This window comes from Lytechinus pictus, chromosome 5 (assembly GCF_037042905.1).
Source record: "Lytechinus pictus isolate F3 Inbred chromosome 5, Lp3.0, whole genome shotgun sequence".
Classification (NCBI taxonomy): Eukaryota; Metazoa; Echinodermata; class Echinoidea; order Temnopleuroida; family Toxopneustidae; genus Lytechinus; species Lytechinus pictus.
In genome coordinates this window covers 23,588,115-23,612,451 of record NC_087249.1, presented here as the reverse complement: position 1 = coordinate 23,612,451, position 24,337 = coordinate 23,588,115, and the positions used below count along the sequence as shown (strand labels likewise).

Here is a 24,337-nt window from a genome sequence, read left to right as displayed (position 1 = left end):
TGCCTAGCACATGGGAATGGGATCTTCGCGTGCTAACGTAAAAACCGGGGGGGGGGGGGGTATTGAAGGGCCATGAAACTATGGAAGAGCTTTGTGTCAGACTCAGAGCGTAACTAATCGACTTCTGACCAATAAGAACCTGATTTTTTTTTTTTTTTTTTTTTTTTTTTTTTTTTTTTTTTTTAAATCTCAGACTAAGGCCTAGGCAGGCCTACCTGCGCTAGTCTAAACTAAGAAAACTCCACAAGTTACAAATCACCCCGATACTACTAGTACTACTTGTACTAGCACTGTACTCTGTAGCACTAGCAGGCCTCGATCATTCAACAAGCCTAACTAACATTAACAATAGGCTTAATTAAGTTAGGCCTAGGCCTACTACTACTAACCTAGTACTTTAGTAGGCCTAGTACTAATTTTACTAACACTAATCCAGACTGAGACTGAGTCTAGCCTAGATCTATTCCTGCTTCCGTACTCACCGGATAGGCTAGGTCTTGCAGAGACTGGAACTTGTAAATTGTCTGGTACCGACCCCTTTCCGTCTGCTAATCCAGACCGTTGCCTCGGCTCAGCCACAGGCTTCGCATCATACTCGGTCTCGGGAGCTAGTAGTAGTAGTACTAGTAGTAGGACCTCTGACTCGGGCTCTGACTACCGTAACATTCAATACTCATAATCATGATGAATCCCAGTCGACCGTACGTCGTTGAACGGAATTCCATCTCGAGTCAATTTCTCATCGTTGCTGAAACCAAAAAGTTCTAGGACCCAGCCGATCTGCTACTGCTACTGCTAAGTGCTAGTGTTATAGGCCTACTTAAGTTATAGCGACAACACGTAGCGTAGCTCCTCGTACGGTACCGTCGTATAAAACTCGGTTCAAAGCAGACGGTTAATCGTTAGGCCAGGCAATAAATAGAGAATCCTCAAGTAATTCGGACAGCATTTACAGCTGCATTAAGCAAAATTAAGATGATTCCCGATCGATGATGGTTTCAACAAAAATTATTGTAGATCTCGTTGTACTTTGTAGAAAAATTACAAGCGAATATTTTGGACGTTCATCTCCGTTGAAAGCCAAGACTAAAATGAAGGATTTTTCGCGCCTTCGCCTAGGCGCGCGCGCCAAAATATGGGCGCTCCTTGCGCCCAGTATAAATTATTGTCATTGTGCGCAGAAACAATACCGTCTGGCGCACCATTGTGACGTATCACCTCGTCAACCGCGCCATTCCAAATTACAAACACCTTCATGACCTGGCTTTGTTCGCCGACCTATAAATCATTTTAAATCGCCGAGTCGTCTTTAAAATACATTAACATCATTCTTTAACATTTGCCTCTATTTCTGGAGGGAGATACACGGTTTTCTAGATTTTACATTCTCTTCTATTTCAAAACGATAACTTAACAGGTAAAACAAAATATGAATTAGTCTTTTAATTGTTATCTTTCTCTTAGATTCACTTCCAATAAAAGTTTCATAAATGGCAAACAATGCATAATTCAAAATGTACTGCAAAGTATGATGAATAATATATCGAGTTCGAATAAATGGTAGAGTGGCTTGGAAGTTTTCCTCATATAGATTAAAGCCTTTGACGCGTTTTTGGGTGTTTTTAATGGCACACTTGCTCCAACAAAAGTGCTGATAGTTTGAAAACAAGCACATGAACCCCTATTTGTTAATATTTACACTGCTAAAAGCTAAATGACAGTAGTTGCAGTAAAATACTGACTTCGTGAGAAAGTCTGTAAAACCAAGGTTAAGTATTACTATATCATCGTGGATCTAGATCTGGTACAGTTACATAAACTGAACTTTGTGAAATCATAATATCTAAGCTAAAAAACGATCACACTGAAGATCGCCAACACAGATAGGCACACCTGGGGCAGTGTATAATTATTGCTGGAATAAAGACCCGACTGAAGGGTCAGAATCCGCGCTTATTTTGCTTATTTCTCAGCAATTACACAATTTCTTCCAGAATCCTTTGGCACATATTTTTTATTCATACAAACAGACACTTTGGTGATCATTATGTTAAATTCTGTAAAAAGTCATTTTTAAATTGTCCCCACAACTGGAATTTATTTTTAAGTACACCTTCTTCTACGATCTTGTAAATTTCGTGAAAATTACATGGATTTTAAATAAAATGCAGCATTTATTGTACTTTCTTACAGAAATTTAAAGTTTTGGAGATTATGTTTTTGTCATCTGAAGGTGCTGCTAGTCTTTAAAAAAGGCAAACGAATAGCAATATGTATTTGTTTCTTATCTTTAGTATACAATTCTGAACTATACTGCAAAATTTGAAGAAATTTACATGGATTTTGACTCAGTAATAGAGATTTAACCTCATCGTAGTGATCTCGTGGAGTCTAAAAATTCCCAATTATTTTTAATGCGCAATACTCGAGAACTTCTAATGCGGGAACTTCAAAGCTCAATAACAAGAAAATTTTAGCACATGAACCCATGTTATTTTTTTGCATATTTGAAATATTCAGGTGCAAAAGTAATTTTTTTTTTAATTTGGCGAAAAATTACATGGATGTCATTTTATCCGTGGAACGAATGATGACCCAGTCGGCTACAACACCCTTCTCCATTCATGGAACTCATTAGATCAACTTCCCCATTTTACTACAGTTTTTCGTGTGTACTTCCTCTGATAAGAGGCTAAAGAGGGTATAGGAGAGGCCTATGTATTCATTTTGAAATATCCAAGTGAAAAGCAAAATGAAATGATGACTTACTAGTAAAATCGATTCTCATTCTCTTGATGGCTATTGCTTCGGAGTTTTCATAGACTACCTCGACCTCACCAGATGAAGGTATATGAATACGCACAATGAACGCTCTCAGTGTAGCATACAAATAACTAAAACGTGAAAATCATTTGTTAGATTTAGTGTGTGCGTATAATTGAATTATGTCAGATGTGCATCAGTCAGATATGATTATTTACGTCTGGGATCGTACTTCAACGTCACCATCAGAGTGACGTGATCAGAGCTCGAACTTCTCACCTCTGTATCAGCCTTCCCCACATAGCTTGTATTACAGGCGTACGCCACAACGCAAAGTTGCTGATGGGCTAACAATCATTTGGGCGAAATCAATTTTCGGAGTATTTTTCTTTTTTCAGATATCATAGTATTTCGAACAATGAAATATGGATTTTGTCATTAAAAAAAATCATCTTGATGTTTTGTGGGCATCATGGTAGGCGAAGAATATGAAGAGTCCGAATGACTGGCGATTTTTTTTTTGCCGGGCAGCAATCTTTTTAATAATGATTATTTTATGCAATGCACAGCAACATCCTATGTAAGAATCTAATCAAACAACCAAATATAATTCGGCCAAACTAGTGGGTTCTATATAAACCATCCACATACACGATCTCTGTGCTGCGTAAATCGGACTATATGCTCGATCAATCGTAGCCAAGATTGCAGATTGGAGAATACAGTCCATTATTTGTTTCATTAAAGGAAATATGGAAACTTACTTAAACAAGTAATTAACTGTAATTCATCAATAAAATGACATATATGTTTTAAAATTACATAGGCATGATTGGTGCAAAATGTAAATTTAGTAATAAGCAAACCATGCAAACAGTTACTTGATTTGAAGTTCATACCCTTGTTCATCGTCAAACATCATGACGCCTGGTTGTTCAATGAGATTAATAACAACATCCCTCTTGGTGGTAGGATCAACGGTCCCATTTTCAATGGACATTGATGTTATGTTCCTAGATTCCGAGAAGTACAGAAACAGAATCCTCATTTTCCTAGCAATTGAGAAGTTCCACACTTCTGTAATCAGCAAAGAGATAAAAGCGTTTACAGAATGTCGCGTTACCATGATTACTATGTTAGAAATGTATTATCCATCCCAATCTAAGTCCCATACTTAGAACATGATACATATTTTTTTCACTGGAGAATGTTCAAATTTAAATCCAAGTATCCATAATACATTTCCAGTGATGTTTCGACTGGATTTACATTTTTCCTTTGGAAATTACTTCATTTATTTAGCAAGTCATTATTAATAGCATTACAAACATAGCTCAAAAAATAATAAACGACTACCGTATCTCCTCCCCGATCGTGACAACGGAAGCACAACTTTTATGCAAAGCAAGGTCATTGAATAAATTACTAATTTAAGAATAATTACAAAAAGGGTAAAATCTGCCCCCAAAATGATCACATCAGACCATAATTCATATCATCTCTTAGATGTTGCTCCAACAGATTCTAGGTCATATGACTAGCAGTGGCGTACCATGGGTCACGGCATTGGGGGGCACCAGAAAAAGTTTTTAGTCACTTAGTGGGCGCGTGAAGCGCGTTCAATTGCCAGGTATACTGACCTAATAGAGACATTTTAAGGACTGTGCCATTAAACGGGTACGTATCTCACTGATCAAATAATGCGAGCGCGAAGCGTTAGCTGAAAATCTTTTTAATTAAAGACCTAAAAAGGGACATTATAATCAAATTGATATCCTGATGCGTACCTGTCTCGCTTAACAAACAATCCGAGCGCGAAGAGCGAGCTGAAATTGTTGTGTATATTGACCCCAAACAGGGACATTTTAAGAACTATTTTTTAGGAATCCATTAAGAATATACATATCTCAACATATTCATCTAATGCGAGTGCCATGCACTTACTGATTTTGTTAGAATTACATCTAAACATATGAAGCACTTTTTGTAGTCATTGTAATCATGATTAACATGCGCATCTTACTAATCAAATATTGCGAGCCCGACTGAAGCGCGAGCTGCCAAATTTAGGAAATTCAGACATAAAGAGGGGCATTTTAAGGCTTGTTTGTAGGAATTCACAAAGACCTTACGCATTTCACTAACCAAATGATGCGAGCGCGAAGCGCGAGCTGAAAAATGTTGATATTCAGGACAGAAAAGGGACATTTTAAGGATTGATTTTAGGAGTTCATGAAGAGCACACATATCTCAGCAATTTACTAGTGCGAACTTAAGCACGGACTGGAAATGTTTTATATTCAGACCTTAAAAGGGGCAATCACTTTAAGTAGTCATGAAAAAGAGATAGATACATTTTATTTTCACACGGTAAAAGACCCAAACAGATACAGAGTCTGATTTGCATTGGGGCCATGCCATGAATAAAATGTACAAAGTAAAAGGCATCCAATCTTAGTATACATGAATAATACATAAAACATAATAATTGTAATTATTACCAGGTGATAATACAAAAAAAAGGTAAGTTTATACAGAAAATATAACATTATAGGGTGAAATATTACTCAGATACATAATTATAATTGGATTAATTGTTACTGCATGAAACAATAATAACTCGAAGTGCGAGGAAATAATGTATATTTGGTGTATATTGACTTGAAAACATTAAACAGACAATGAGAGCACCAGGAACGATGATAGACCCTGAACAAATGATGTTTCATAAAGTTATGAAAAATATTTCTTATGTAACATAACGTAAAACATATTATAATATAACATATTTTAATGTACAATAATTTCTTCATTCCCACTACGTTTCTCTTCCTTTCGCCCTCTTTTTACAAACATAGCTCAAAAAATAATAAACGACTACCGTATCTCCTCCCCGATCGTGACAACGGAAGCACAACTTTTATGCAAAGCAAGGTCATTGAATAAATTACTAATTTAAGAATAATTACAAAAAGGGTAAAATCTGCCCCCAAAATGATCACATCAGACCATAATTCATATCATCTCTTAGATGTTGCTCCAACAGATTCTAGGTCATATGACTAGCAGTGGCGTACCATGGGTCACGGCATTGGGGGGCACCAGAAAAAGTTTTTAGTCACTTAGTGGGCGCGTGAAGCGCGTTCAATTGCCAGGTATACTGACCTAATAGAGACATTTTAAGGACTGTGCCATTAAACGGGTACGTATCTCACTGATCAAATAATGCGAGCGCGAAGCGTAAGCTGAAAATCTTTTTTAATTAAAGACCTAAAAAGGGACATTATAATCAAATTGATATCCTGATGCGTACCTGTCTCGCTTAACAAACAATCCGAGCGCGAAGAGCGAGCTGAAATTGTTGTGTATATTGACCCCAAACAGGGACATTTTAAGAACTATTTTTTAGGAATCCATTTAGAATATACATATCTCAACATATTCATCTAATGCGAGTGCCATGCACTTACTGATTTTGTTAGAATTACATCTAAACATATGAAGCACTTTTTGTAGTCATTGTAATCATGATTAACATGCGCATCTTACTTATCAAATATTGCGAGCCCGACTGAAGCGCGAGCTGCCAAATTTAGGAAATTCAGACATAAAGAGGGGCATTTTAAGGCTTGTTTGTAGGAATTCACAAAGACCTTACGCATTTCACTAACCAAATGATGCGAGCGCGAAGCGCGAGCTGAAAAATGTTGATATTAAGGACAAAAAAGGGACATTTTAAGGATTGATTTTAGGAGTTCATGAAGAGCACACATATCTCAGCAATTTACTAGTGCGAACTTAAGCACGGACTGGAAATGTTTTATATTCAGACCTTAAAAGGGGCAATCACTTTAAGTAGTCATGAAAAAGAGATGGATACATTTCATTTTCACACGGTAAAAAACCCAAACAGATACAGAGTCTGATTTGCATTGGGGCCATGCCATGAATAAAATGTACAAATTAAAAGGCACCCAATCTTAGTATACATGAATAATACATAAAACATAATAATCGTAATTATTACCAGGCGATAATACAAAAAAAGGGTAAGTTTATACAGAAAATATAACATTATAGGGTGAAATATTACTCAGATACATATTAATTATAATTGGATTAATTGTTACTGCATGAAACAATAATAACTCGAAGTGCGAGGAAATAATGTATATTTGGTGTATATTGACTTGAAAACATTAAACAGACAATGAGAGCACCAGGAACGATGATAGACCCAGAGCAATGATGTTTCATAAGGTTATGAAAAATATTTCTTATGTAACATAACGTAAAACATATTATAATATAACATATTTTAATGTACAATAATTTCTTCATTCCCACTACGTTTCTCTTCCTTTCGCCCTCTTTTTCTACTTCCCCCCTTTTTTGCCAGCCGATGGGGGGGCCGTGCCCCACCCCCCCCCCCCGATTACGCCACTGATGACTCCAGTATTCTCAAAGTGTATCATACAGATTCCCAATTTCAAACTGTCAACTCGGTCGCGCGCAAATTTGGTGATCAAGAACGTATACATGCCTACTCGATTATTTTGTAAACAGCTCGGCAGTATAAACCTACATGTATGAATCACCTCAATTTAACTTGCCGTTCGAGCTCAGTTAAGCAATATAGCCAGATTACATTCCGAATGGCTATCCTACACTTAAATATAATATAAATATGAACATTAATTCTGTAAAGCGCCATACTATACATGCAAGCCATTTTGATCACCTGTTCCACTGTCGTACAGATGTGTGAAGGCTTGATGCCATGGACCCCTCCCCCCTAAGGTTTCACGATAATAATAATAATAATATCCAATTTTTATAAAGCGCTTTTCCCAGAATGGCTCAAAGCGTGTTACAGCATTATTACCCCGGTCATTTGATCCATTTCAATCCCGCACGAAAAGTGCACAATTTCCACTCCCTGGGGAGCATTCCTTGCGTTCACTGCAGCCTCATTATGGCACTGGCAAAATCAAACATACAATATCTTTCGCATCCTACCGGGTAACCATTTAGCACCTGGGTCGAGAGTGGCAAAGTGTGGATAAACGCCTTGCCAAAGGACGCTAGACCGCGGTGGGATTTGAACACACGACCCTCTGTTTATAAGGCGAGAGTCAGTACCACTACACCACGGCTCTTCGACGATTAAGAAAAGGAAAAAAACGAAAAAGGATGAGAGTTAGGTTAATATTTTTCTTCTGAATATTAAGTCGAAATATATCACAAAATTCGATTTTTATATTAAAATGTTATTCTTTTTGCTCGCTAGGTGGCGGCTTTAGCCTTTATATAGAAATTTTGCCCCCTACCTCCCTCAAATTGGTTGGCTCATTACGGTATTGCTGTAACACGAAGCTTAGAAATGATCGTAGATTTTTTTTTTTTTCAATTGATTGCATTGACTACAGTGTACAATAGTGAAAATCAATCATACGATCAATCGTTGACCTTTGTGTTATGGGACCTTAGTCGGTCGAAATATTATGTAAATGTCTTACTTGAATTGTTTGATTGTAAGACCATCTCGCTGGATGATCCATTTATATCAGATCTATAAAGCGTCCCCGGCCGAATTAACCAGTATATCTTTCGAGAAACGTAGTCGTACTCTAAATCCGATGGCTGACCAGAAGCTCCGAAGGACATGAAGGAAGATAATACTAATTCATCCGTAAGGTCCCCAGTAATGATGCTCGAGGTTAGGTTAGAAAAAAACATTTTCACCGATGGCACTGTAAGAAAGTACAGATGTAATTGCTTTATATGCTCATTCATATTCTTTATGATCGTAAACCTGGATAATTTGAGAAATGCAGATCATCGGTCAAAATTTGATTTGTCATTAGGACGAATTGGTTATTCGGCAGATAACTTAAAGGAGAATGAAACTCTTGGAGCAAGTTAGCTTTTGTGAAAGCAGAAAAATCAAAGAATAAGATCAACAAAACTTTGAGTAAAATAGGACTAGCAATAAAAGAGTTATGAGCATTTGAATGTCGAGATCACTAATGCTATGGAGATCCTCCCATTGGCAATGCGACCAAGATCTGTGATGTCACACACGTACAACTCTCCCATTTGGACACTGAAAATATACCCCAAAACATCTCTTTTTGCTCATTCTAATCATATGACAAACGATTCATCAATGATATAATGTTGTGAAACCTCTGTACTTGTCATCTCATAAAGAGAACACCTCACCTTGTGATAGACTCTATAAAAGTGAGAATATAAGTGAAATAAGTACTAAAGTAATGAGGGAGTTGTACGTGTGTGATATCACAGATCTTGGTCGCATTGCCGTTGGGAGGATCTACATGGCACTAGTGATCTCAATATTCGAATGCTCATAACTTTCTTATTATTCATTCAATCTTCCTCAAACTTTCAACAATATGTTTCTTTGATTTTTCTCTTTGATATGGATTCAGCTGGTTTCAAGGGTTTCATTCTCCTTTAATGATAGTATCTATATGATCAATATGACCAATACCATTATTATTGTTATCATCATTATCATATAAGAGATGTTCATTATAGGCTCGGACAACGATGAAAAAATCATATTATGACCATCGTGCCTATAAAGAATACAAGTTTATTTTCAAAGCTACATCAGCTTATCGAATATTGGTTTAAAAAACATTTACTGACCTACAGTCCAATTTGCTAAATTTAGATAAGATTATAAAACTATTAATGCTAATGATGTCTTCAAATGCAATTTATGATCCTTAAAGTAATGGGGGAATAAGAGAACAGAATAAATTAAAAGGAAGAAAAAAGACAAAGGGTGGATTTAGGTTTTCCAGTCTAATTTTGCATCAATTATACATGTATAAATCAGGGGAAAATTACGTTAATCTTAAATCTTCTTCTACGCCCCCACACACCCTTATCAAAATACTGTAGCTTCGCAGTGAATGAAATCGTATTAATATCAATGATCGTATCGTCATTGATATTAATTCGCGTTCGATTTCATTGTAAAAAAAATTATTCTTCTTTTTGGGGACAGTAATTATGATCGCTAATGTTTTCATGTTTACGATAGACCCAAGTTTATGGTGAAAATACCTGAAGATTTCACGAAAATACCATTAAAGCAGGGCCCTGGGAAAGATTCTTTTGGTGTGGTGCTGATGTAAATTTCACTACAAAACTAAGGTCACTTTGGTTATATTTATCCATATTTTTACAGCTTCAAAAATTCCAGGGGGTGATGCCTTTGGAAAGTAATAGACGCAGCACCATCAGGGAACCGAGAAATCGTAGGGGGGCTTCAGCAACCCCGCTTCCCTGGAAACACGTGGAGCGGGTAAAGGATAATGAAAACAGAAAATTTGATACGAATTATCAATAATAAGATATTTGCTAAAAGAAATTAGCATATTTGATCCGCTAATAACTAAATGGTGTTGATGATAATGATGATGATGATGATGAAGATAACAACAAATTGCGAACTATGATAAGAATATCAATCATAAACAGATAGCAATAATAATACTGATGTAAGTTCAATTTCAGGCGAATCTAAAAGCAGAACGTTTTAGACCAATATAACACGGACATCACATGAATTGTGAAGCTTAAAATTATTGTCAGCTGCAAGGAAACTTAATCAAATTACTCAAAGTGAAACGAACATAACTATACAATCGACTCTGTGACACAATCTGTGCAAGATATTTCTTATTCCGCAGTGAAATGTTAACGTAGGGCCTGATGCACCATTTGAAATTATTATCTACATGTATTTATATATTCATGGAGAGAGAGGAGGGAGCGGATTTGCTTGGTATCGGATTTCGTATCTGACCAGGGAGATGGTATGAGTGGACATGGATTTTAAGTCATGGATAATTTGACAAGCTTACAAAAAAATATTTTCAACTTCAAAAACGGTCGACATCTAAACAGTAAAAATTTTCGTATTTTTGCAATCACTTTTCCAAGAGGGAGCACAACCTGCGAGAAAATTTGTTGTAAATCGATGGAACAAGTAATGTATTAGTCGAACTGACGATTGATATGTCGTGGGAAAGAGTTATGGGTCAAAAAACCTAACTATGAGTTGATGGAACAAGTTATAAGTGGAGGGAACGAGTATACGGCGGGAGAAAACATGTCACCTTATGGGACTCCGTATTAAGCAACCTACTCGGTGATACATTTTTTTTACATTGTTTACATATTTGATAGGCTATTGGCCAAATTTCATCTGGTTCATGCAAATTGGAATTTCCCTAGAGTTTTACTGATTTTACTAAATATATACTAACCTAGGCAATGACCAGATATTAAAAACTTGATTAGATTTTGTCCTCAGTTTTACACCTGTTAAAATTTAAAGTTGATGGAACATACATGATAATTGACTGAATAAATTTTGAGTTATTATCGTACCCAAAATACAAAAAAGCTACGAAAGCAATAATAAAGAAATAACTGGCAAAAAAGAAGATTTTTCACCAACCAGATTCTATAAACATACCTACCGATCTGGGGAGGTGTCTTGGAAGTAGTGGTGGTGGGGATGGCGGCTGCAGTGCTGATGGTGGTGATGGTGCTGGTGGTGGTGGTGGATGTGGCGGTGGTCGTCGGGAGTGGTTTGTTTGAATTTAAATTTGAATCTGTTGCGAAACATGTGTACATTCACCACATACAAAATAGAACAAAATGTTAGAGATAAACCATATCTGGGGGGTTACGAATACAACTCGTTGTAACTCCGAATTATTTGATGTCTGGAGAAGTTTAAAGGAAACCTCTAAACGCATTTTCTAAAGCTAGAACCTCTCTGAAGAAAAAGATCCAATGTCTTGGTGTTCAAGATCTTGTCAATTCTTATTCGGTCTGGACAAAGAGTTTACAAAACAGGTCTTAAAAATTTGCTGCTGTGTTTATAAACATTCATATACACTTTAAATGGGTTTCACCACGTTCTGGAGACCCACACATACTTACAAATGCCGTCCACCGTGGACTTAAAAATTGGTCCGAAATTCTAACGCCAAATGTGGACCTGTGTAAGTAAAAATTCTACCTGCAAAATGTACGCACCTCCTTTGCTTCGGTGTGTGAAAAGTCACTGCTAACCGCGGACCTACCGCTTCTACATTGCTTGGTTCGCTTTTTGCCACACTCTAAAAATGTTTACCCAATATTGGATAAAATGGGAACCTGCATGTTGATTGGGTAAATAGTTTTTACGCAATGTTGCGGTGAAATTGCCCAATATGGGGTAAAAAAAGTACGCAGCAAACCTGCATGTTCCCTTTTTACCCAATATTGGGTAAAAGTTTACTCAGTGTGTTTAGAGTATGCACAGTCGTAGGCAGTCCACGGTTCGAGGGGGCCCTCAATTCCATTGTAGTGTTTCAGATTAGGGTCCACGTTTGTGGGTAAATGCGAACGAAGTTAAATTTATATGTTTGATGTCATAAAACCATGAACATGGTAATAAGAACTTTTCGATAATATTACTTAGTATTGATTCCGTAGGCCTATATTGTTTTAAATTGTTTTTTGGACCTATTTTACTCTATCCGCTCTGTTATGTATATAATGTTAATTTTTCTCACCTTGTTCACAATGTATTCCTGTATATCCTGTTGAACAGTGGCACGCGTAACCTGTTATAGTCTCCTCGCACCAGCCGTTTTCACAAGGGTGTTGGTCACAATCTGTTAATGATCAACAAAATAAGGTCAAACAATAATTAGGGTTTCTTTCTCATTTTTACTTTTTTGGGGGGTAGGGAGTGTTTGATGTATAACATTCCGGGAAAAGGATAAATTTATCAAATTGCGACGTCTTTATGTTACTCTAAAATGAAAAATCAAAGTGTGCAGGATGTTTCTAGTAATAGCAAAAAGTGGTTTTATCAATAGTTTATTACAAAATTCATTCGCAGCTAGAGCCTATATTACATGTTTTTTTTTACTAAACGCCAACGTGAATGCAAACATGTATACGTTTATCAATGAGAATCACACGAGCGCCAACACTCCCACACACGTCCATCATCACCCACACACACGCGAACCATTGCATAGACACGCTTACATGGATACACATGACAATTACTGCATCTTCCGAAATCGGTGCCATGTCATTCTATGGGAATCCATCTTTTAATTGCTAATCCTCAAACTTCCTTATAAAAATAAGGCAAGGCGTGATGCAGGAAAACGCCGCTTTAGCGTGCTTTATACCAAGGATATTAGAGGTGATATCTCCTTGTTCATACGGGATTCCGATAAAAGGATACGTTGTTATACATAGGAACTGCAAATAAACAAAGATCTAAAAAATACGAAAAAGGCTTATTCATCTCTGCACATGTGGAAATTAATTGTTGTAACCTTATCGTCGTTAAATCAAGATTCTCCTTTCGTTGATTCTGCAAACAGAAAATTTAAGTATTCACATGAAAAAGTACAAATATAATATTGACACCCTGACATCATCAGCTCTCTATCATCAATGCTGTTCATATAACAGTTTTGTGAAAATAGGGTGAGTTCTTTTTATATTATTACTTTCTGATTCTACTTCCGTTTCGATGATATTGCTGTTTTCTTCTTTTCGGAATCATTTGGGGGGACTTCTCCTTCATTGGTTCAAAATGTAGACCTCAGAACCATGCAAAATCCCATTTCCATATTTTTTTTTAAAACTAGCAAAGGTCCGAAAAAAGTATGTTATCATAGTATCAATACCTGGAAATCTGCAGACTCTGTTTCCAAACGGCATATCCAATGCTTCCCTTCCGTTACGACATCTTTCATTGTAAGAAAACGCATGGATGATCTTCGGGATTGTTTTAACCATTATTCCAGCGGGATTCAGTATCTGCTTACAATCAGTGAACATTGGCAAGGTGTAATTTAGGCCTAAGCCGTCCGTACAATTTGTCTCACTCGTTTCACCGACTACATTTTTGGCTGTGGTCAATTAAGAAAGAATATGTTCATAGGCAGAATAAATGTTTTCTATTCACTTTTTTGTCATTTAGATTAAACTTCATGGCCCGTATTCTGAAGTCAGGTTTAACTTAGACCATGGTCTATAAACTCTGTGCTAAACTTATGGGAAGCCAAAAGTGTCAACATTTCTATTAAGTTGTATGTTTCTTAGGTTTACTGTGCTCTTTCCTGATTTATCCATGGTGAAGACAATCATCTTTTTTATACTTCCTAGACATTTATGAATGATTTGAGAGCCAAATGAGCTGAAATATGATATCTCTACTGTTAGTGATTTATGTAACAACTGGCTATTCATACTTAAACCACAACTTTAAACCTGAGTTTAAGTTAAACCCGACTTCAGAATACGGGCATATATCTTGTTATTTATTTTGCACGTTATTACCATTAGTCTATCAGACAAACTTTCGTTGAATTAAGGAGACATTGAAATTTGATATTTCGACATATGAAAAAAGATGACTTTACTATTATAAAAAAAATTAAAAAAAGGGGCAGTCAATCTATGAATATATCGTGTTTGCATTAACTTAATAATGTGATACAATATTTCATGCAGTGATACATGATTTTGGTCAATATGGCGGTGCATACGACTTTTGGTCCCTCGTTTTTTTTCTATTCGCTTGAATTGACTGTATATCTTTTTTTATTGTAACGTGACTCCAGTCATGCGCAGTGTCTTTACAGTACAACATGTTTAACTTGTTTCCAATCGAATATCTTCTGCATTTTTTTTCTTCTAAATCTACAGTATGGAGACCATGATATATGTAGTCTCGGTCCGCTTGATGGTTGATCGATATATTTTGCTTTCTATCCATCATCTAGGCTTAAATCCTGTATTTGCTACGGTTGTTCTCATTTGTACTTATGTACGGTCACTTGATTTAATTATGTCTTAACTTTACAGGAGAGACGGATACAGGATGAACATTTGTCGTCTATATTATTTTCTTATTTTATGCACTTACGTTTTGCTTCCTTTTTTTTTAATATTTTTTTTTTATTATTAAAAGGTAGTTAAGTACATACCATAGTGTATTCTATTCGTTAGGTACTATTGTTTAATCCCTCCCCTTTAATGACTGACTTAACTAAGTTTCCATTTAGCTCCTTGAACAATGATGACTTGTTTCTCTCGGCGCAACATGGCACTACTCATACATTAGATAATCATGAAAATTCCAATTACGATACACACATACGAAATTTTATTGACAACAATACCGCTGATCTTAATTACAATTTCGATTCCAATGATCAATGCGGGCAGCTCGTTACGTCACATTATTTCACAGAACAACATTTCAGATTTTTCGTTACGTCAGACAAAGCGTAGGAAAACCCCTTTCTTCTCCATTTAAATATTCGCAGTGCAAGTAGAAATTTTGATAAACTTAAGTTATTCCTAGATAATAACCAGTTTCCGCAATCGTCATTCATTGGTTTAACTGAAACATGGTTCTCGGATAATCCATGTTCCCTCTTCTCACTCCCCAATTTTAATTTGATTGTTAATAATAGAACAAGAAGACCAGGGGTGGTGTCGCACTTTACATACCGCAACAATACGATTATACTCTTATAGCTAACATGACCATATCTAACGATGTTTTAGAAACACTTTTTGTTGAAATCAGAAATCCAAGGGGTAAAAACTTTACGCTAGGTGTATTTTATAGACCTCCACAGTCAAATGCCACTGCTTTTTTTAGAAACTCTGAATGAAATTCTTCTAAATCCTCTTTTGAAAAATAAAGATTGTTTTTTATGGGTGACTTCAATATTAATTTAGTAAATTCCAACTCGCAAGAGTTTCTTGAATTTTTCTATCACATTCTTTTTTACCCCTTATTACTAAGCCGACAAGAGGGACGAACAACTTAGCCACTATAATAGACAACATTTTCAGTAATATAACTCGACAAAATCATAAAGCTGGTATTATTCTTAGTGACATCTCTGATCACTTTCCAATTTTTGCTAAACTATATACGAATAAAAGTGTCAATAAAGAAACATTTAATCCTACATTTCGAAAGATAACAGACGACAACAAAACCAATTTGATTAATAATTTAGAGATAACAGACTGGTCTACTGTATATGACTCCTCGGACGCTGACGACGCATACAACTGTTTTACTACCTCTTCTCTAGATACCCATGTTCCCCTTACTACTAACAGAAGAACTAATTATAAAAGGATCCCTATCCATCCTTGGATTACTAAATCACTTTTAAGATGTATCAACCGCAAGAACAACATATATTATAAATACATAACTAAACCAAGTGATACATCTCGCTACAAGAACACTTCATATAAAACACTCTTACATCTTTACTTCGTATTGCGAAAAAAAGAATATTACACTTCTCAACTCGATTTATACAAAAATGATATGAAGAACGCATGGAAAATCATCAATGGTGCATTAAACAATAGGAAGAAGAGTTCTACAATTACAAAAATAAAATAAAACAATGCCATCACTGATGACAACAACATAATAGCAAGAGAGTTTAATTCATATTTTTCACAAGTTGGCAACAATTTAGCATGCAAAATCCCTCAAACTAATAAGTCTTACAACAATTTTCTCGACAACCCAAACCCAAACTCCATATTTTTTAATCCCACAAGCTCAAGAGAAATTTTAAATATTGTCAACAGTCTGCTGTCCAAAAAGTGCCCGGGGTTTGACGGTATTTCCAAATTCCTACTTAAGAAAATTATCTTGGCTATCGCCGATCCTTTGGTGCATATTTTTAATATTTCTTTGAACACAGGAAGGATACCCAATCTTATGAAAATCGCAAAAGTAGTCCCTCTTTTTTAAAGAGGAGATTATCAGCTCGTCTCTAACTACCGTCCCATATCATTGCTCACCTCGTTATCAAAAGTTCTTGAAAAACTTGTCCATACACGAACTAGTACGTTTAAAAAAAAGCAATATCTTTTCGGACTTTCAATTTGGGTTTCGCGAAAATGAAATGTTATCTTTCATTAATAAAATCACTACTTCCACTGATAAAGGTTGTCAAACTGTCGGTATTTTCCTGGACTTCTCCAAGGCTTTCGACACCATTAACCACGAAATTCTCTTGCATAAACTATCTCATTACGGTATTAGGGGGAAGGCCTTGGAGTGGTTCAGGAGCTACCTTACAGAAAGGACTCAGTTTGTATCAATAAATAATCACAATTCATCCAACCTTCCAATTACATGCGGGGTACCACAGGGTAGCTTACTCGGCTCTCTTCTTTTTATCACTTACATCAATGACATCCACAAAACTTCAAATTTACTTTCATTCATACTCTTTGCTGATGATTCCAAAAAAAAATTTTCTCATGATAACGTAAACCAACTTATTAGGATTGTTAACTCTGAACTCATGCATGTGACTGAATGGATCAAAGCAAATAAACTATCACTTAACCTACAAAAGACCAATTACATGTTATTTAGTAATAGAATAAATAGTTTGCCCGACAATCTCATTTTGATAACACTGTCCTTAAAAATGTTTCTGTAACAAAAGTTGTGGGTGTACTTATTGATAATAAATTATCATGGAAACCACACATCGACAATATATGCAAAACAATTTCAAGAAATATTGGAATTATCAACAAGCTCAAATTTTTTCTTCCATCTCGTACACTACTTACACTATATCACACCTTAATATTACCATATATTAATTACGGAATTTTGGCATGGGGTTGTGCAATTCAAACACAATTACATAGGATACTTTTGTTACAGAAAAAAGCACTTAGGATAATATTTCATACACATTTTTTTTCATTTCATTTCATTTTATTTTCCTCAAATCAATCAAAATACAAAAAAACATATAACTCATTCCGAAATAGTATGCATAATTACAATAAAGATGCAGATTCAAAATGGATGGACCTAAAGTAAAGCAAAAGCTTGTTGTGGATAGGCCCTTCAGACATTTCAGATGTCACACAGATAAATTATTTTTTGAAAATAAAATCCTTTAAGTTCATGATATATATCTGTTCCAACTCGGCAAATTTATGTATAAACTAAATAAATATGATCTCCCCGCAATTTTTTCAATTATGTTCTGCAAAAACTCCTCTGTACACGATTATCCTACAAGACAAGGAAACTGTTATCACCTACCTCCAACCCGAACTTTACTTGCAAAAAATTATTTTGTCTTTTCTGGTCCCGTACATTGGAATTCCTTGCCCAACGACTTTATGGAATCCCCAAGCATCACTATTTTTAAAATTAACCTTAATAATATGCTTATTTGCCAATACTTTACACAAACAAGTCAATCTACCATATAACTAAAACTACAACAAAAACTACTATTTTTTTTTTTTACCTCCCAGGATACAACTTGCCTGCCGACCTGTTCCCGCACCTGCCATGCTCCTCTTTGCACCTCCAACTGCACCTGCGCCCCTCCTCTTTCCCTTCATTTGCCTCTCTGTTTCTCCCTCATTATCACAATTTTTGTAACCATATTATTATTTTTTTTTTAATTACTATTATCATTTCTTCTAATTTGTGTCACTCTTTCGTTGTTACCTTCGATATTTTGTATAGCCTCCTTTTAAACTGTCTTCCGTCTCTCTTTTATACTATAGTTTTGTAATGTTTCCTCTATGTATTGAAACTAAGTTACAGGGGCTTGCCTCCCATACAAGCTTTGCTTTTCTTGGCAGGCCCTTCCGTTCTGTTTTATATAGTTATTAGTCAAAGTTACTTTAGTTCGCATTAGTTCTTTGTTTATACCTTCTAATTCTTATACATTATTCCGATTGATATTGTACTTTAAATTTAACTATGTATTGTTACTTTGATTTTGTTGTGCTTTGTGAACGGAAAATGTATAAAATCTAAATCTAAATCTAAAAAAAATACAGAAAGATTGATTATTCGTGTATAACATGCTTCTTCGAAACGAGGTAGATCAAGATCAGTTTCACAGTAAAAACGCTGCTTAAAATTTTATACAACGCTACTTACTATAGGAACCTTACAGTTGGTGTTTAACATTTAAAACAACCGTGCTTAAATCATTGAGAATTAAGTATTAAAAATTAAACTTTGTTCTTTAAGATTCCAAACAGTAAAAGTTTGTATCATCAACTACTTTAATGTTCATATAGTAAACAGCGTTGTTTAAAAAAAAGAATAAACAATAATTTTACAGTTTTGATTGTTTTCTTCATCTCATAAACTCTCAAACACACTTGCATTTATGACTATTTAAGTGCTGATTGCAAAAGAATCAGTATTTCTTCTCAGATTTTAACGCATGGATATTTTTTAAAAGCTATTGAGAGATCCTTTCATTTAGTTCTGAGCATGAACATATCCTCACCATTTTAATGCGCTCATTTGATTTTGACTTTTAAGATTCGAAACTCTCCTGGTAATCTGTGTGTTTGTTTATTTCCGTCATAGAATATTCATAATAATGTATACATTCAAAGAAACACAAAGAATATAACACATATGTATATGATAAAATAAATTCATGGCGTTGACAATTGCACTATATCCATTTTCTGAAGAAAATGAAAGACAAATTGTCATATGCAAACGAGGATAGTACGCTGCAGTGTTGTGTGCAATTGGCCTACCATGGGAACAATGCATAGAAGACGAGTATATCATATGAAGAATAAGGAAGGTAAATTGAGCTTCATGATGAGAAAAGTAAGTGGACATATTGAATATATTGCTTATTATGGCAAAATGCAGAGAATCGGAATCCTATTCCCTTATTAACTACGGTAGAATTGTCATTAATTTATGGATATTTCCAGGTTATATGCATTTATATAGGTGATTAGAAGATGAATTGAATTTAATATAGCTGAAAAGAATAATATGAAATCAGATTTAAATAATTGTAGTGAAATTAAATGATATAGCAAAATAATATTTACCCAACAATAAGCAGGAAACGATGGAAAAAACAACGTCCGAATAAGTCCAATGCATCTCCCTCTGAGAAAGTTAAGCATTTATTTTACGGTGACATTCTTTAAAATATTATTGATGAAGCGCAAATTAATGTGGTTTATACACCTTTAATGTTCTCTGGTATTATAAACCTGGATGTATGTAAAAACAACCCTAATAATTAAAATCTATATTGTGGTTCATAACATGGAGATTCACTTAAAATTTCTTTTTGGGGGAGGGGGGGGGGGGGGCAGGGGGCTTTTTAATACATCAGGTTTCCAGACCAGAAAAACAATATAAAAATACGAAAATATCAATATTTTACGGCCGAAATATTTTTTTTTTAACACATCAAAACTTATTCTTGTGATAGTTTAAAATCGAAATAAATAATTTACAGTAGATGTTTACCATTTTGATCCGCTGTCTTCAGTTGGTACAAAGTGAGTCGTGTTCCGTCAGAACTACAGGTACAAATGCCCACACTACATAAAGGCTGCGTATGAGCACATGTATTCGCTATTCGGGGTTATAAAGAGAATATACCCATCATTTCCATGGATACGGGGTGTTATAGGATAACACGTGTACTTAACAAGGGCAGACTTGGAGGCAAGGTTAGAAAAATATTGGATTTTTTTTTATTACCGTTCAATCATGTTTTACCTTCTATCAATGTAATGTTTATTGTAAAGTTTCATCAATGAACCTAAAATTAAATAAAATATTAATCTCTGCACAGTTTTCAAGAAAAAATAATCAGAAATCAAATGTATGACAGATTCATAAGATTACCAATCATATTCCACTGGGCATAATGCTCTCTATTTTAGAAATGAAGGGAAATGTTGCATGATTTTTATCTTGTTGTACCTGGTTGTGTTGTACATCGTATATTGCAAGTATTGATCTTTCATTGTTCTTTAATTTTCATTGGAATTTACTCTGTTTATATTGTGTTTTATTATAAATACCTTTTCATCTCTATGTAATAATTATGGTTTGTACCTTTCTATCAAAGGGCGCAATATGAATGTTATTATTACTATTAGTGTTATTGTTGATGTTGTTTTTATTATTATTATCATCATCATCATGCTACCTTTAATTTGTCGAAGCAAATTGCAATCGTCTTTCAATAAAAAAGAGATTACCAGAAAAAAGTAAAGTTAAATATCAAAACACAATAGAATCCGCCTGCTAATCGAAAAGCCCATAATGATTTTCATAATTAACGTAGCTCAGAAGGAAACGGGCACTAGACCATGTCTAATCGATCACGTGCTTTTTTCCCCTTCCGTTTTTGTGTTTTTCTTTCAGAACATGCAGCAAGCAGCATAATCGCTATTGCCATTAGGTGATTAGAAGTAATCATTACGATAGGCCTGTCTATCAATGCATTCGTAATTTACAATAATCCCAGTTACTAAGCGTAGCATGATTGGGGGTAATTTGTCAAACAGAGTCTCCATAAAATAAATATCTGGCAATATGCTCCTTGTTGAGGTTATGCACTCTCGCCCACCTTTTGAAATATAATCTGGAGTATAATAATGCTGGATATGTTAGCAATGTTATGAGTATTTAAGAAGATATAATAGTTCCTGACGCATTGCTTTGTACCTATGTATTTCCAAATAATTATATAAATATATATAGGAAAAGAAATCTTCTCCGAAAGGTGATTTAGAAATGGCAAGATGGCCCTACTAAACTCAGCTTTGACAACACGAAATCCCGGATTTGCAGACGGGTATAATTTGATAGGCCAGATTAACGATGTTATATAGGCCCTATCGTGTGAAGGCCTGTGGCCCGATTTTGAAATAAACCGTAGTAGAATTTAATGCCCTGTCCCACTATGCCGATTTTGCTACAATTTGGCAACCTTCGAATCAGTCAGGATCCGCGGGAAATGAACCCGTTAAGGCCCCCTCACACCTATACCGAATTGCCTGAAATATGCCTTGCGATGGCTGGCCAAAGGCATTTTTTAATCGTTTTCAATGGTAACTGATAGAAAATCATATTTATACCCTTCCTGTTTGGGTTCTTACACCTTCTGAACCAACAGCTGAGGCAAAGGTAGGTGGGCGTTTGGTTGTTGTTGCTGTTTACGAGTATGGAATGTGCGAGGGTGTGAAAGTGATGATGGTGAGCGTGCGTACTATGTGTGTGTGATGGTGTGAGGGTGCGTGTGTGTGTGTGAAAAAATCAAATGTTCATGAAGATATTTGTATATGTGTGTTTGTGTGTAAGGGAATTTGGTTGTGGGTTTGTGTGTATAAATATTTTTACCTCCATGGTATAATTATGCAAATGTATGCTAAAGCTAGATGTAAAATGGAATTAGGGATGCAATGACAGTATGTTGATTTTCTTATTACATAGATGTTCGGGGCTCAGTTTATTTTTCATAGGTATAGAGGTCCATAAAAGTATATTTTTTAAAGATATTTCATTCCATCATTATTTGCTTCAGTTTTGGGGAAATATTTTTGTTGATATAAAATGAAAATTTGTAATGTTTTTTGTATTCATCTTGAGTTTATATAAATCATTTGAATGAAATCCTTGATAAAAACATGTGAAAAAAGTATGTGTGTACACTGTTAAAAATAGTTTTAAACAACATTTTTCAAACAAAAGTTTAAAATCTTAAACAAAGTTTAAATTCAAAAATTTAATTTCAATAATCTAAGCATGGTCGTTTAAGATTTTAAAAAACCTGTTTAAACCATAGAGCTATAGCTCTATGTTTAAATTGTTTAAACAACTATTGTGCGATTCACATAGTAAACAGCGTTGTTTAAATTATTTTAACAGTGTATGTGAAGGGTAATAAATGGTCACAAATTTGTTTGATTTAGCAAATAATCACTGTGGAAGGCCAGGTGCAGAAAACTTTACTACTCGTGCAGCTCTTGTAATATATATATATATATATATATATATAAACCCCTCAAAAAAAAAGTTTGGAAATCTGAATTTGATCGATAGTCCCTCCTCGGTTTTATTCAATATTAATGTATGATTGATACCACTAAATAGAACATTTAATTTGCTTTAAAATTATACCCTACATGATATGATTATGGTTCATATGGAGGTGCGGTGCCTTAAATTGTGGGGCAAGATCAAATTCAACAAGTTGCAAAATGACACAATATTGAAAGTCACTGTTCTTTTTTTCCGTGGTGATAAGTGAGTTTCTCAGCGGTTTCCTTAGTTTTCATGCACGTTAACATATCACCATTAACATGGAGATCTGCGAGATAACATGATTTGAGTCGTGGTTTGTAATACACATGCTTGCTTGTTTGTTTGTTTGTTATGTGTTTGCTTGTGCAGAGGTGTGTTAATGTTAATGACGATGTTAAGGTGCATGAAAACTAGACAAACCGCTGAGAAACTCGCTCATCACCACGGAAATAAAAGAACAATGACTTTCAATATTGTGTCATTTCGCAACTTTTGAATTTTGACCTTGCCCCACATTTCAAGGCACTGCACCTCCATGTAAACCATAATCATATCATACTTGATACTTCATGCGATAATTCCTCTTGCAGCTCCAAAAAGCTAATGTAGGGTATCATTTTCAAATATGCATATCAAATATGTATTGTGTAAAATTGGGAGTTGGGAGAAATTAATGGCCAAACTCAGATTTCCAAAAAAAAATTGAGGAGTTTATATATATATATATATATATATATATATATATATATATATATATATATATATATATATATATATATACAGTGCGTCCCCCAAAAAACGAAACCGAGATTTAGCGATGATTTATCATAACTTAATCATAAATAAAATAGACAAATAACCTACCAATGTACAGCTTAGGATCTCCTCTTTTATCTGAAATTACTTAGATTATTCCTCATTCACGCATGAGTGAGCATAAACAATATGAAGAAAGGATACAAAAAACTCATTTGGCGGGGGTATCTGAATTTCAAAAAGATAATCACATGCCTAAAAAGTTCAATATCTGCTCTTTTATTTGATACCTTAATCACCGAAAATTGCCAAGAAGTAAACAAATTATGTTCCCTCGAAACAATGCTTGTATTTCCATAATATCATTAAACTTAGAGGTTTTCACCGATTTCCCACAGAAGCTATCGCACGGTTAACAAAGGACTTAATGCATGGCTGATCGTCAACAAAGGGAGTGTCGAGTGAGTCTGGACGCTAGCCTGTAAAACCTCGTTATTTTATAAAATTATTGAAATTCAAGCCTTATTTCAAATAACCAGAACTTTGTATATATACAGTGCGTCCCAGAAAAAACGAAACCGAGATTATGCGATGATTTATCATAACTTAATCACAAATACAATCATGGGCGGTGTGTGTGTGTGTGTGTGTGTATATACATACATATATATATAGTATGTATACATATATATATATATATATATATAATGAGATGAGGCGAGGCCAACTCAACAGATGACGCAGGACACCATTATTCATCTGTTGAGTTGGCCTCGCCTCATCTCATTATGTTTAATATTCACAACTCAACAGCGATTGGTAGAAGTAAACTTATCATCA

At 35.0% G+C, this 24,337-nt stretch overlaps 1 long non-coding RNA gene across 1 annotated transcript; it reads right to left on the bottom strand.

The window, feature by feature from the left end:
- Window positions 1–2,771: 2,771 nt before the first annotated feature.
- LOC129261646 (uncharacterized) lies at window positions 2,772–8,508 on the bottom strand. The gene is made up of 3 exons (XR_010293547.1): window positions 8,283–8,508; window positions 3,663–3,840; window positions 2,772–2,894 (listed from the first exon to the last, which is right to left on the bottom strand). It is a non-coding gene; the product is annotated as an uncharacterized LOC129261646 (long non-coding RNA).
- Between the last annotated feature and the right edge of the window lie 15,829 nt (window positions 8,509–24,337).